Here is a 13396-nt window from a genome sequence, read left to right on the forward strand (position 1 = left end):
ATAACCCTCTCGATAAGATCTGTTAGGTTTATATGCATATTCTATGTATTAATAAATGTATCCTCGTGTATTAGTACCTGTGTGTGTGCGTTGTTTGAGTTATGTCGCATGGTTGGATTCTTAAGCCATCGCAAGAATCAATTTTGTGATTTACTGCTACAGTTAATAATTGTCCCAGTAAATGCCCAAACCCTACAGAACTGGTGCCTTCAGAGAGCCACTACATTCGTTTTGGCTATGGCAACATTACATTTTTGGCGTCCCTGAGCCGGTTTTCTTACACTAGTTTGTGGTCAAACGTAATAAACAATAAGGGGTATCAGATGTCTTCTTGACCCTTTCTCCACTAGATGCAGAACTGTCTTCTTTTTTTAGCCTTCACCCCCAGCATTCCAAAAACCCATTTTTTCCTTTGCCATGTTGCAGAAACCCCCCCCCCCCCTTCGATGCTGACAAAAAAAAGAAAAAGGAAACAATTTACTTTAAACATTATCAAATACACACCTATGATACAACAAGAACACATAACAAAAGCGGAGATTTACTCTACATTTCTACGTTCATTTTGTTAAAGAATCATTCTAGTGATTCTTTTGTGTTAAATGGGACAATCTGTAATTTGTTATCTGCAAATATATTTTCTTATCATCAGAATAAAAAGAGAAAGCCAAAAGAAAATGAAACAATTATGGAATGCCATAAATATCACATACAGAATGTACCTTTCTTTTGTGTCTGAAATTGCTCTCATCAACTAATACAAACTCCCTTCTGCTACCCAGGTACCTCTGGATAGCTTTCACACTAACACCCCGGACCATTTTTGACAAGAAGTCGCTGTTTGTGCCTATGCCATCCTGAATCATGTCTATCTGACAAAGACGCAATCCATGGTTAAATCTAATTCAAGAGTCAGTGAGGAAATCATTATATTTGTTGATTTAAGCGGTTTTCTCTTAAGTTTCAGGGAATTGGTTTCAGATTCAGTTGCAAAATATTTAACACTTTAATATAATATGGAATCGCGTATCTTAATAAATTGCTGTGTCAGTACTTTTCACATGACTGCATCGGTGGCGTGATTACAGATTAAAGATTAAAGATTACAGATTTTAATTGTCTTTAATTTTGTTATACATTTTAGAAAAGTTTCATCTATACATACACCACAAAACTATTCTCGGTTGTATTTCTGAATAATAATAATAAACTTTATTTTATATAGCGCCTTTAAAGGTGGCTTCTCAAAGCGCTTTACAGGATGACAACAACAATAAATAAGAAGAATACACAAGATAAAACACAATTACAATATATAGAGGAGACCGTGGATGGTGGTACTTAGAAAAGCAGAGGGGTGAAGAATGGACCCAGTTAAGCAAAGGCTTTTCTGAAGAAGAGGGTTTTGAGTCTGGATTTGAAGGAGTTTAGAGAAGGTGACTCTCTGATATCCTTGGGGAGAGAGTTCCAGAGCTTGGGGGCATAAGAGGAGAAGGCCCTGTCACCCATACAATGTAGACAGGCTTGGGGGATAGTAAGGAGAGCAGAATTAGAAGAGCGAGGAGGTGGGGAGTAGGGCGATAGTAGTTCAGACAGGTACTGAGGTGCCAAGCCATGCAGAGCCTTATAGGTAAGCATGAGGATTTTAAAGTCTACACGGAATTTGACCAGAAGCCAGTGCAAAGACTCCAGGATAGGAGTAATTTGAACACTTGCACTAGACCTGGTCAGGATTCTGGCTGCTGAATTTTGGACATACTGCAGTTTGTTCAGAGTAAATTTAGATACCCCAGCGAGTAGAGCATTACAGTAGTCAATTCGAGAGAACACAAATGTGTTGATCAGTTTTTCAGCCACAGTTAGTGATAGCATAGGGTGTAGTCTAGCAATATTTCTGAGGTGAAAAAAATATGTTTTGACAGTATGCTGCACATGTGGGTCGAATGTTAAGCCAGAATCGAATATAACCCCAAAGTTTTTCAATTTTGATTGAAGCTCAAGTACAGAACCATCTACAGATAGGGTTATAGGACTGGCTTTACGAAGTTGATGGGGGGTGCCAATAAGCATGACTTCAGTCTTGTCGCAGTTAAGATGAAGGAAGTTTTGAGTCATCCAAATTTTTATGTCAGAGATGCATTTAGATAGAATAGAGACAGCCACATCAGTGTCGGGTTTGGTATGGATGTATATTTGAGTATTGTTAGTGTAAAAATGAAAGCTGAGGCCATGTGATCTTAAAAGCTGACCAAGTGGAAACATGTAAATGCTGAAGAGCAAGAATCCCTGTATTGAGCCCTGAGGAACACCAGACTTAACAAGACCAATTTCAGACCTGTACCCATTAAAAGAGACAAAGTGACAGTGATTAGTGAGGTAAGATTTGAACCATTTGAGAGCAGTGTCAGAAACTCCAAACACAGTCTCAAGACGAGAAAGTAGGATGTTATGGTCAACAGTGTCAAAAGCAGCACTGAGATCAAGAAGGATGAGTATAGAAAGGGAACCAGAATCAGAAGCTATTAGAAGATCGTTAGTAACTTTGACCAGGGCAGTTTCTGTGCTGTGAAGTTGACGGAAGTCAGATTGGAGGGGTTCGAAAAGGTTGTTTGTCATGAGGTGGTTATGTAACTGAAGTGTGACAGCATGAATGCTATGTTACACTTAGTTCATTGTTTTAAATACATCTAATTAAGAAAGTTAGGTGTTAACATAAACTATTAGTAATCAATAATATTAAATTTAGCACTGTAATAAATTGTGCTAATAATAAATTCTATTCCACTCTGAGAATGTAGGGGGGAGGAAAAGAGCCCATGGTCTTTTCACTGATAAAGTTGTATTAACAAAAACTACAGTATGCTTAAGAGTTTTTAAACCAGTTTTTATTTATTTTTCGGCACAGCCAGCTTGCTGTCCCTGCTAGAGCACCACAATTCACACTCAACCACATCACAGATCACAGATCAGTCCCAGTGTGTGAGATCTTGCTGTTTGATCTGAGCTTTAATAGAGAGCTTATCTCTCTAGTTGCAATACTGGTGTGTATTTTTTCTTTAAACTACCAAGACCAGCAATATACAGTTTACATAATATGTTTATGTTCCTAAATTAATATCGTTTATGACTTTCAGATGCGTTATGCTCCTATTATTTTTATGCTCAGCTTCCCTTTAGATGTAAAATTCCATATATATATTCAATACTAAGCGGATTAAAATGTGCACAGTAAAGAGATTAAATGATTAAATCTTTTCACTACCGACCAATGTACCATGAGTGCCCCTGTCGGTCATTTTGGCCAGCCAATCAGGTACCGCGGTATGGCGCGGTGGCTTGTGCGTAGTTGCATGGGGTACGGGTTTGTACCGTGAACTTTGCATGGCTGCGTCTGTAGTTACAGTTAATAGCTTTTTCAGGGTCCTACATGTGAAAAACCATCAAATGCCCACTTTAAAACCTGTATTGACGAAGGATGGAATGTTATTTAATTTTAATCCAAGTTTTACAGTACAAACCTTTAGTATCCTATCGTATATCGACTAAAAAGAGCCATGTTTTCCCATAATTTTTGTTCATAAACTTTGCAAAATATAAATAAGCAACATAAATATATAACCTTACCCAGATATGGTGGACAACTGGGTGTCTCTGGTCAAATCCTCTCTGATGCACAATTCCAAAATCTGAGCTTCTGTGGTCCTGATCTTCACGTGGTCTATTTATCATAAAACTTGTGCGAAATTCCCACAATGATAAAAGTCCTGTGTACAAGTGCACAACTGGTAAAATATCATTCCCCATCCATACAGCAATTAAAAGAGACTTTTACTGTTCATTAATACAGTATATATAGATAATACTTGTTAACAAGGATCTAATGTTCACATATGAAATCTTAATAACTGGTTTACTAATTGACAAACGGAACCGTTATTCACTTGCATCGGGGGAATAATTACAGCGCTCATAGACTGGGTAAAGCTCAAGGTTCAAGAACATGGCTCTGAAAATGGAGGCACAGCAGAAGAAAAAAACGAGATCAATCCCTGCATCAGTTTGCCAGAAAGGGGGATGGAAAATACACCACAGGCATATTTATGTGACATGTATGCAGTATGTACTTCATTATTTTTCGTGTTGCTTATTCAGAAAACATGCTCCCCTAATCACTTTCTATAATTTATTTAGAAGAAAGGGTTGTGATTCTCCCATGACATGATTGGCAGTTGAAAGATACAAGGTACAACTGCAAAGTCTAAAGCTTAAACGGCAGTGGCAAGAAGAAAAGAACAAAGAACTTATCGCTGAATGTGATTTTCTAAGAGACCAGTTGATGGAATGTAAGTAGTACTTTTGAATTGACATTGAATGTCAATGTCACAGTAAGGTGAACCCTCTGGGCAAGGAATGTTCTTGCCTCGTGTACGACTATGCCACCTAGCAATACAAATGGGGTGCTAGGGCCCCTCTGCATTGCCACAGTCTGTTATCCCCCAGAATCACCAATGCAAACACAGACCAGCAACAATCAATTGTATTGTATAAGTACACTTTTATTTTCTAACTACATTCACATTCACTATCACCCAAAGACACAACGAGAACAGCATTCGCAGCAACAAAAGGTCCTTTAAAGTACTGAAGAGAGGCCACTCAAATGTTTCTTCTTAGTATCTGTAGTCTCTGATGGCCCACTTGAAGTAGAGGGGTGAACTATCACCCAGTCCTATTTCCCCAGTCTCCGTTCTGGTAACTATAGAAATCCTCTGCGGGCTGTATTACATTCCCCTCACTTTGAATCGGCTAGCTGGGCTGGTTTCTTTGTTCCTTGCCTTCAGGCATTAAAAGTCTCTGTACAGTACTTCTGTTCCAATGCCAATGTCTCCCGTGGTCGCCAGTTACTGAACCAGTAGTTCCTTGCCTTCAGGTATTAGAAGTCTCTGCACAGTACCTCTGTGGCCTCGCACTCTGCAGCTTCTATTGTGCTGCCTGTGTCATCTCCAGGGTCCAGTGAGAATCGGGAGCCCAAACTGTTCTGTCTCAGGTGTTGTTATCCCTCTCCTTAGCCAATTCCTCTCAGGGGGTTTTCCACTGTCCCTGTCAGAATCGTGTTTGCCTAGTACTTTTCCAGGAGGAAGCTTGTGTTGCTTGAGGGGTATGGGAGTGACGAACTAGGTGTTATGGGCCCTTATCACCTGTTCACTCTCCAGCTCTCCCTCCTCCTCCCCTGGTTTGGATAAAACTGGCTCAGCGACTCCTCACACCTCCAAGTATCGATACTTAATTACTTCCTGAATGACTTGGGTGTGACCTTTATTACTGACTGTTCCTGCTGGACTGTACTCATTAGAACAACTGCAGTCGCCACCCTTGAGTGAGAGGAAATCAGCATAACCTAATCAATCACATCCTGCGACATCAGCTCTTTCAACTCAGTCATCCTTATGACTTATGACATTCTTTATCCTTAAGATGAAGACGCATCAAGTTCTTCGCTATCATCTGAATCCTCTTCTGATCTTCTTACAAGAAAAAGAGAATTAGGAACAAAAGGAAGAAGAGTGAAGTTCATAGAGAAGTTCATAGAGGCAATAAGAGACATAAATACTAATGTGGCTGCTGTATACAGTATGTAAAAATGAGTTTGTTTTGTACATGACTTTAAGTATTTTTTTACTAGTAGTGTACAGTAAGTGTCATTTCCCTGGGCAAGGATGATTGAAAGATTGACCAGCATGTGGAGGTGGCAGCTTATTATCTTTACACTGAAATGGCAATATTTCAGTTGACCCCTCACTTTGGACAACACACCTATCTGAAGATAGCTAGGGCTCCCAACCTCCAAACAGAACCACATAGACACTAAAACAGATGGGAGCTTTACTGGCTAATGTGTGCTTTTCTATTTTTTCTAGCCATTCTATTTTTACTTTGTTCACTGTATTTATGTTTTTTTCCCCCCATTTACGGTGGATTACAAAACACCAGTAGCCGTGTTATTAGGAATCATTTAAAAACATCAACTAGAACCACTAGTTTTTGGTTTCTGCAGCACCTGTTACAGGATTATTCTGTCAGTGCCTGTAACACAGTCTTAAAATTAAAACAGTCGAAATAATTTAAAGATGAGTGATTTCAGGATCATTTTGAATATGAGTGTAAGTTATGGGAAGAAGGAAAAATGATTGGTTCCAGTAACAGTGTTGCCTCTGAGAACCAGTCATGACAAAAACCTTTATGAATGAATTAATTTTCTCTGTGTAAGATTTCTCTACCCTACTCAGTAAATACCTCACCTTCTAACTTTGTGTTGCAGTAAATGCTCCTTCCAGTGTTGCACTACAATACAAGAAGGTGCTGAAATTATTCAGAAGACCGTGAAGAAAGCATTTCAGAGGATGAATGTGGACAGGAGCACAATTGTTTCAACACCTGCCATTGCAGAGCTAGCAATTAGTGCACCTGAGAAATTCAATGAGGTTTTACAGTTTTATACCGGAAGGACAAAGCTGCTTGATTTTGCAAAGCTCTGTTCAGTAGAAATAGATAGTGAAATAAAATCCATAATTGGAAAAAATGAAAATGGAAGCAAGTTGCTTCCTCTGAAGAAGACTACTTACTGTTAAGTGTTGAATTAGGTCAAGAGTAAGTTGTTTCACTGCATTTAAATGTCTTTTACACTTTTAATTTATCATGTTATTGTTTCTAACAGTATTTTTCATTTTATGCCACTTCTGAGATCTGTACAAAAATAACCTGTACAGTACATTGGTGGCAACAACAGGAAATCTGAAGCATTGTAAGTTTTTCATGGCTTTGAAATTATTAAACTCACCTCCTGTAGGAAGATTTTTCTATTCTTTCAGTTTTTATATTTGTTTACCAACTTTCTTATTTGATTGTATCTATTTTTTCTATATTAATAGTAATGTTTACTTTGTTTCCATGCCTCAGTGTTGTTATTGAAAAAATAGTATATTTGTTAAATTTAGTTTCTGTGTAAAATACAAATCTTTTTCATTAACATACTGTAAAGTAATTTTGTCAATTACAACAGAATTCTGTTTTTGTACTTGTATTTGCAAAATATTTTTACAACTAATAGAGTGGTTACAATTATTGTCATTAAAAGAATCTTGTTTTGAAAATGTGGTCTGTATTATTGGCACATTTAATGTGTGATTTACAAAGGCTTTATTAATGTCTATTAATAGTTCACTGCAACATGATTTTGCATTAATAAGTATGAATAGGTTCACACTTTACATAAGGTGCTGCAAAGAATGTATAAAAGGTTTATAAAGCCTTTACAAATGCCTATTAATAATAAATATCAACCCAGTGTGGGGTTAGTAAATAGGAAGGTTGTTCATAAGGCTTAATCTGAATGTGGTTGATGGTTATAACTGACAGAACACTGTAACAGCACCTTCATAAAAGAACAAACTGCAATTCTACCACTGTCCTGGATGAAAAGTGTCAACAGCATGGAGCTGCATACACACTCTCTTCAACACATCTACGTTTCCCATAAATATCTAGTATACTTTCAATTGTGATCTTGTAGATGAGTAAGATGTGGATCTCTTCAAAGGGTGTTCTATAAAGCCAGAGACAGCTTGTGTTGCTCTTCCACACAGCAGAGAATTCATGTTTAGCAAAACAAAAATCTGTTAATGTAGTGTTCACGCTCCAAAAATTATGAGTTTGAGTTAGATCCATTTTAAGAAAACATTTAGAAAGCATGAAAAACACAGTTAATAAAGGCCTAAGAACATCTTTCTTAATCCTTAATTAATACTTTGTTCATTTTCAATAAACTATGAATCCTTGTCAATTCATTGTTAATAGAGCATTTATAAACCCTTAATATCGCAATCTTATTGTAAAGTGCTACCAAATCTTACACAGAGAAAAACAATTCATTCATAAATGAATTATATCTAGGTTTTTGTCATGAACTGGTTCTCAGAGGCAACACTTTCACTGCAACCAATAACAAATTTTCTTTCTTTCCATAACTTATCTTAAAATAATTTTCACTGGTGTAATTGAAGACTGCATTAGAGGCACTGACAGAATAATCCTTTAGCAGACACCAGAGAGTCTCTCTATCAATCAAAGTTTATTTATCAAATGTACAACAATACAGCTTGCAGCAGTAGTTGCTGGCAATGAAATGTCTTTTCCACAAGCTCACCGGGGGGGGAGGGGATGTCTGCATGGTATGAACTGTATGTCCATGTACCCATTACAGGTGATTTGCTGAAGGAGCTGCAGGTTGGTTATATAACAGTCTTACTGCCTCGATGTAGAAGCTGTTCCGTAATCTGTTTAACTTTTACCAAATAATTCAGTACCGTTTACCAGACGGTAGGAGAGAAAACAGTTCGTAACTGGAGTGACTGGGGTCCTTGAGAATGGACCTGGACTTCTTAAGACACCTAGGTAAGTAGATATCCTGGATGTTTGGTAGCTTACAGCCGCTAATGAGCTGCGCTGACCGCTCTCTGCAGTAGTTTGCAGTTTCTATACCAGGCAGTGATGCAAGCAGTCAGGATACTCTCATTAGTGCACCTGTAGAAGCTGGCCTGGATATGTGATGGCATGCCGAACTTCTTTAGTTTGCGGAGAAAGAATAGGTGGTGCCGTTTTGACCATGATGGAGTGGTGTGGTGGGTCAAGGTTAAGTTCTCGGTGATGTTAACTCCCAGGAATTTAAAACTGCTGACCCTTTCCACTGCAGTCCCATTGATATAGATAGGTACAGTATGTGATCTCCTCCCTGGTGTTTACTATAGTCCACAATCATCTCCTTAGTTTTACTAATGTTCAGAGAGAGGTTGTTATCCTGGCACCATGCTGCCAGGGTTTCAACCTCCCCCCTGTACGCAGACTCATCACCATCTGTGATCAGGCCAATGACTGTTGTATCATCCGCAAACTTAATGATGGAGAGTATTTACTCATGATGCCTGGCGACACAATCATGAGTAAATAAGGAGTAGAGGACAAGGATAAGCGCACAGCCTTGGGGGGCTCCAGTGTTTCAAGTCAGGATAGAGGATATGTTGGTGCCCACCCTTACCACCTGCGGACATTCCATCAAGAAGTCCAGGATCCAATTACAGAGAGAGGTGTTCAGTCCCAGGTCCTGGAGCTTGATGACAAGCTTTTGAGAGCACTATGGTATTGAATGCTGAGCTGTAATCAACAAATAGCATTCTCACATATGTTCCTTTCTTATCCAGGTGTGAGAGGGCAGCATGGAGGGCAGTGGCAATGGCATCCTTTGTTGACCTGTTCTGGCGATACACAAAATGCAGTGGACCTAGGGTGTCAGGCAGAGAGGAGGTGATGTATGCTTTGGTTGGTCAAAGCACTTCATGATAAGTGATGTGAGTGCAACAGGGTGGTAGTTATTTAGGCAACTAACTCTGGGTTTCTTAGGAACAGGGACAATGGTGGTTTTCTTAAAGCAGAAAGGAACTATAGACTGAGCTAGAGAAAGACTGAATATGTCCGAGAAGACATCTGCCAGCTGGTCTGCACATGCCTTCAGAACATGGTCAGGGATAGGATCAGGGCCAGGAACCTTGTGTGGATTGTTCTTTTTAAAAACGTTACACACATCCACTCTGGATATGATCAGTGGGTTATCATCTTGGATTTGTGGAATCCTCTTGGCTGGATCCATGAAGCATTCCCCACCGTCTTTGCTCTTACCCGAATCCATTGTTCTGTCCTGACAGTGAATAGAAAATTCTCCCGGGAGGATAGCAGAGTCCGGAACAGACGGGTCAAGCCAGGTTTCGGTAAGCGCCAGCACGTTGCAGTTCTTGATGGTCCATTGGAAAGCAAGCCTTGCTCTCAGTTCATCCAGTTTATTGTCCAGTGACTGAACATAAGCAAGAAGTATACTCGTGAGCAGGGCACGATTGCTGTGCTGCCTCAACCTAGAGATCCTAGTTGAGGTTTTTAAATGATTCCTATTAACACTGCTACTGGTGTTTTGTAATATACCAAAAATGGAAAAAAACACAAACACAGTTGTGGAAGACCGAGTTAAAAGGTCAAGACAGTAACTATGCACGGGAAAGATTTTCTGTTCGCACCTAAGGCCACTGTCTTAGGTGCAAACTAAAGCCTGTGATTCTTTACACCCATTCAACCAGAGAGAAATGAAACAGATTGCAGGATGCCAAATGACATCTTCCTGTCCTGTTTTTGTTTGACTTCTGACACTGCCCCTTTCCCTTATGTTCCTTTGATATGTTAAAGTCTTTCCTGCTTTTAATATATAAAAAGGAAAATGTAACCTCAGTCCAGTGAGCATGTCTTGAGTGCTAGGGGAAACGCTTTCTCTGTGAGAAACTGAGTTTTCTTCGACACTGTGAACAAAGTAAAATATAATGGCTAGAAAAAAATAGAAAAGCACATATTAGCCAAGCAAAGGCCCCTGTCTGTTTTAGTGTCCATGTGGTTCTGTTTGGAGGTTGGGAGCCCAAGATATCTTCAGATACAGATCCAGCCATTCAAAATGAGCAAGGTACACTGCCTTAAAATGCGGTGGATGTGGCACAACATACCTCATGTTTTTTTAAATAGGATAATAGTCCTGAAGTACCTTGTAAAACCGCCAGGTGGAGCTAATAAAGCTTAACGTCTCATGTACAACATTTGAGCTCTTGCCAGAGAACGCCCGGTTTTGAATCCCAGTACTGCTGATGGACAATCTTTTTCCAATTAAGAATTTAAGTTGTATACTGTTTAGACTTTTAATAATTTTAAACTGTCTATTTTATGAAAGCAAGATTGCTCAGTTGGACAAAAGTACACAACCTTCCACCTCTTCATAAATAATTTAATTATGTATAAATATTTTATGCATCAAACCCTTTAACTTGGTAACTTACAGTGGGTTCTGGTTTTAACATGCTTGTTCTAACATTATTAAGCTTATATTCTGTACCTCATAAAAAGTTATAATGTTTTATCCTTTTCTAAGAATGCGTAGTAAGAACACCACTTGCTGTTATTGTAAAAAGATAAATGTTGTAGCAATTTTAGATCACTTGATAGTTATATTAATATGGAATCATGTAACTAAGCAGCTAAAGTATCACAAGTGGATGTTTTGGAAACATTTTGACATTCGTTTCTTTTAAAAAAAAACTTCTATTGTCCTTGTAGTGGTAATGAGCACTGTAATGTAGTGAGCTGTACCAGGCGGTTCAAAGTGCGAACAGAGCATTACTTTTGGTTTGTTTCTCATATAGTATAAAAATGCATAAAATAGACCACTATTATAGCTTATTTAACAACAATTAAAAAAAATTAAACTGTACTATATAGTACACTGCCTGGAATTGAACCCGGTCCATCAGTGTCATTCAACTATGAAAGCCCATTTCCGCCAGGGAGTAAAAAAAAATGTGCTATGGTAGCTAGCATTTGCAACTTAAAATCTCAGAATTGCGTCTTTAAAACTCAGAATTGTGACTTTATATCTCAGAATTGTGACTTTATATCTCTCAATTGTGACTTTTTATCTCACATTTGCGACTTTGAAACAGCCCACATTTCATTGTCTGTTTATTTTATTTATTGTAACGGATTCGGGTTCTAGTGCTTGTGCCCTCGCTGTTCCCACCCTAGTTCGTGCCTCACTGCATTGGCTCGAATGCAGGTCTTGCCAGCTGAGCTAAAGAAGACCTTTCTAATTTCTAATAGAATTTAAGTAAAAAAGGAATTGGTATTTTGCCAACACAATGAACAGATTAATAAAAAGAACATACCCTTTATCCAAATCAGATATAAATATAAAAACACAAAATATCGAAATCTTTAAATAATAAGAATTGCTTCTACTTATATTAAGCTTTTCTGGACACTCCATTCAAAGCGCTTTACAGGTATATGGGGACTCCCCTCCACCACCACCAATGTGTAGCAGCCACCTGGATGATGCGACGGCAGCCATAGTGTGCCAGAACGCTCACCACACGTCAGCTATCAGTGGGGAGGAGAGCAGAGTAATTTACAATTATTGGAAAGGGCCAATGGGAAATTAGGCCAGGATGCCGGGGTTACACCCCTACTCGAGAAACGCCCTGGGATATTTAATCACCACAGAGAGTCAGGACCTCAGTTTTACATCTCATCCGAAGGACAGCGCCTGTTTACAGTATAGTGTCCCCGTCACTATACTAGGGTATTAGGACCCACATGGACTACAGGGTGAGCACCCCCTGCTGGCCCCATTAACATTTACCTTTAAATGTTTAACAATAACAATTTCAAAATCTATCCAAAACAATTTTGTACAATTCCTTTTTTACTTAAAAAAGAAGGTCTTCTTTAGCTCAGCTGTCAAGACCTGGGTTCTAGTCCATGCAGGTGAGGCACAAACTAGGGTGGGAGCAGCGAGGGCACAAGCCCTAGAACCCGAACCATTACAATAACAAAAGGACAGACAATGAAATGTGGGCCATTTCGAAGTCGCAAATGTGAGATATAAAGTCGGAATCCAGAGTTTTTAAGTTGCAACTGCGAGATATTGTAGCAAATTCGGGTTCAGCAAGGACGGACACAGTGACTCAGACTTCGTGGAGTGAAAAACAGCGCTTTATTTATTTCGGCACAACCAGCCAGCCAGCACTCCCGCGCGTGCCAGCAGAGAGAGAGAGCAACACAGAGAGAAAAAAAAAGAGAAAGAGAGCAACACACAGGGGTCTATTCAGGTAGTTACACAGGGATAGGGTAGCAATTGGGTACAAGTATAACAGGGGTACGAAACCAAGGAACTATTTACATGAATCCAGGTGATGTCACCATACTGTATGCCCGTTTTGCAGTGGGTCAACTGCACTGGTCAGCAGCTTTCCTAGTCCCCGCCCTCACCACTACTATTCCCGTCCTGCCCATCGCCGCGTACCCCAGCAGGGCGCTCTTCGGCCGCAGCGCTGGCGAATGCGTTACACTATAAAGTCGGAATTATACCATACCATAGCACATTTTTTTTTACTCCCTGGCGGAAACGGGCTTCCATATTCAACAGGGAGCCAGCTGGATGAATTATTATATGTGATGGTTTTGTGTTTAAGGATTTCTTCAGGGAAATCTTTAAATAAAACAAGGGAGGAGGGAAGGGTTATTTTTTACAATTGCCAGTAATCAGGGAACAGTTTATCAAAATAATGGGCAAATTTTTAAAAATGAAATAAAAAATAAGATACAATGACGTGTTCCTGCCTAACCAAAAAATTGACTTTAAAAGCTGTAAAAAACTGGTGTAGATAGTTAAAAACCACTTTTTGCATGACAAATGGGTTATTTTTCGTCCTCGTGATCAGCTTAGAATCTTTGTGTACGTTGTAAGATTTTTACTTTG

The sequence above is a fragment of the Atractosteus spatula genome, chromosome 7, assembly GCF_055471065.1.
Source record: "Atractosteus spatula isolate fAtrSpa1 chromosome 7, fAtrSpa1.hap1, whole genome shotgun sequence".
Classification (NCBI taxonomy): domain Eukaryota; kingdom Metazoa; phylum Chordata; class Actinopteri; order Semionotiformes; family Lepisosteidae; genus Atractosteus; species Atractosteus spatula.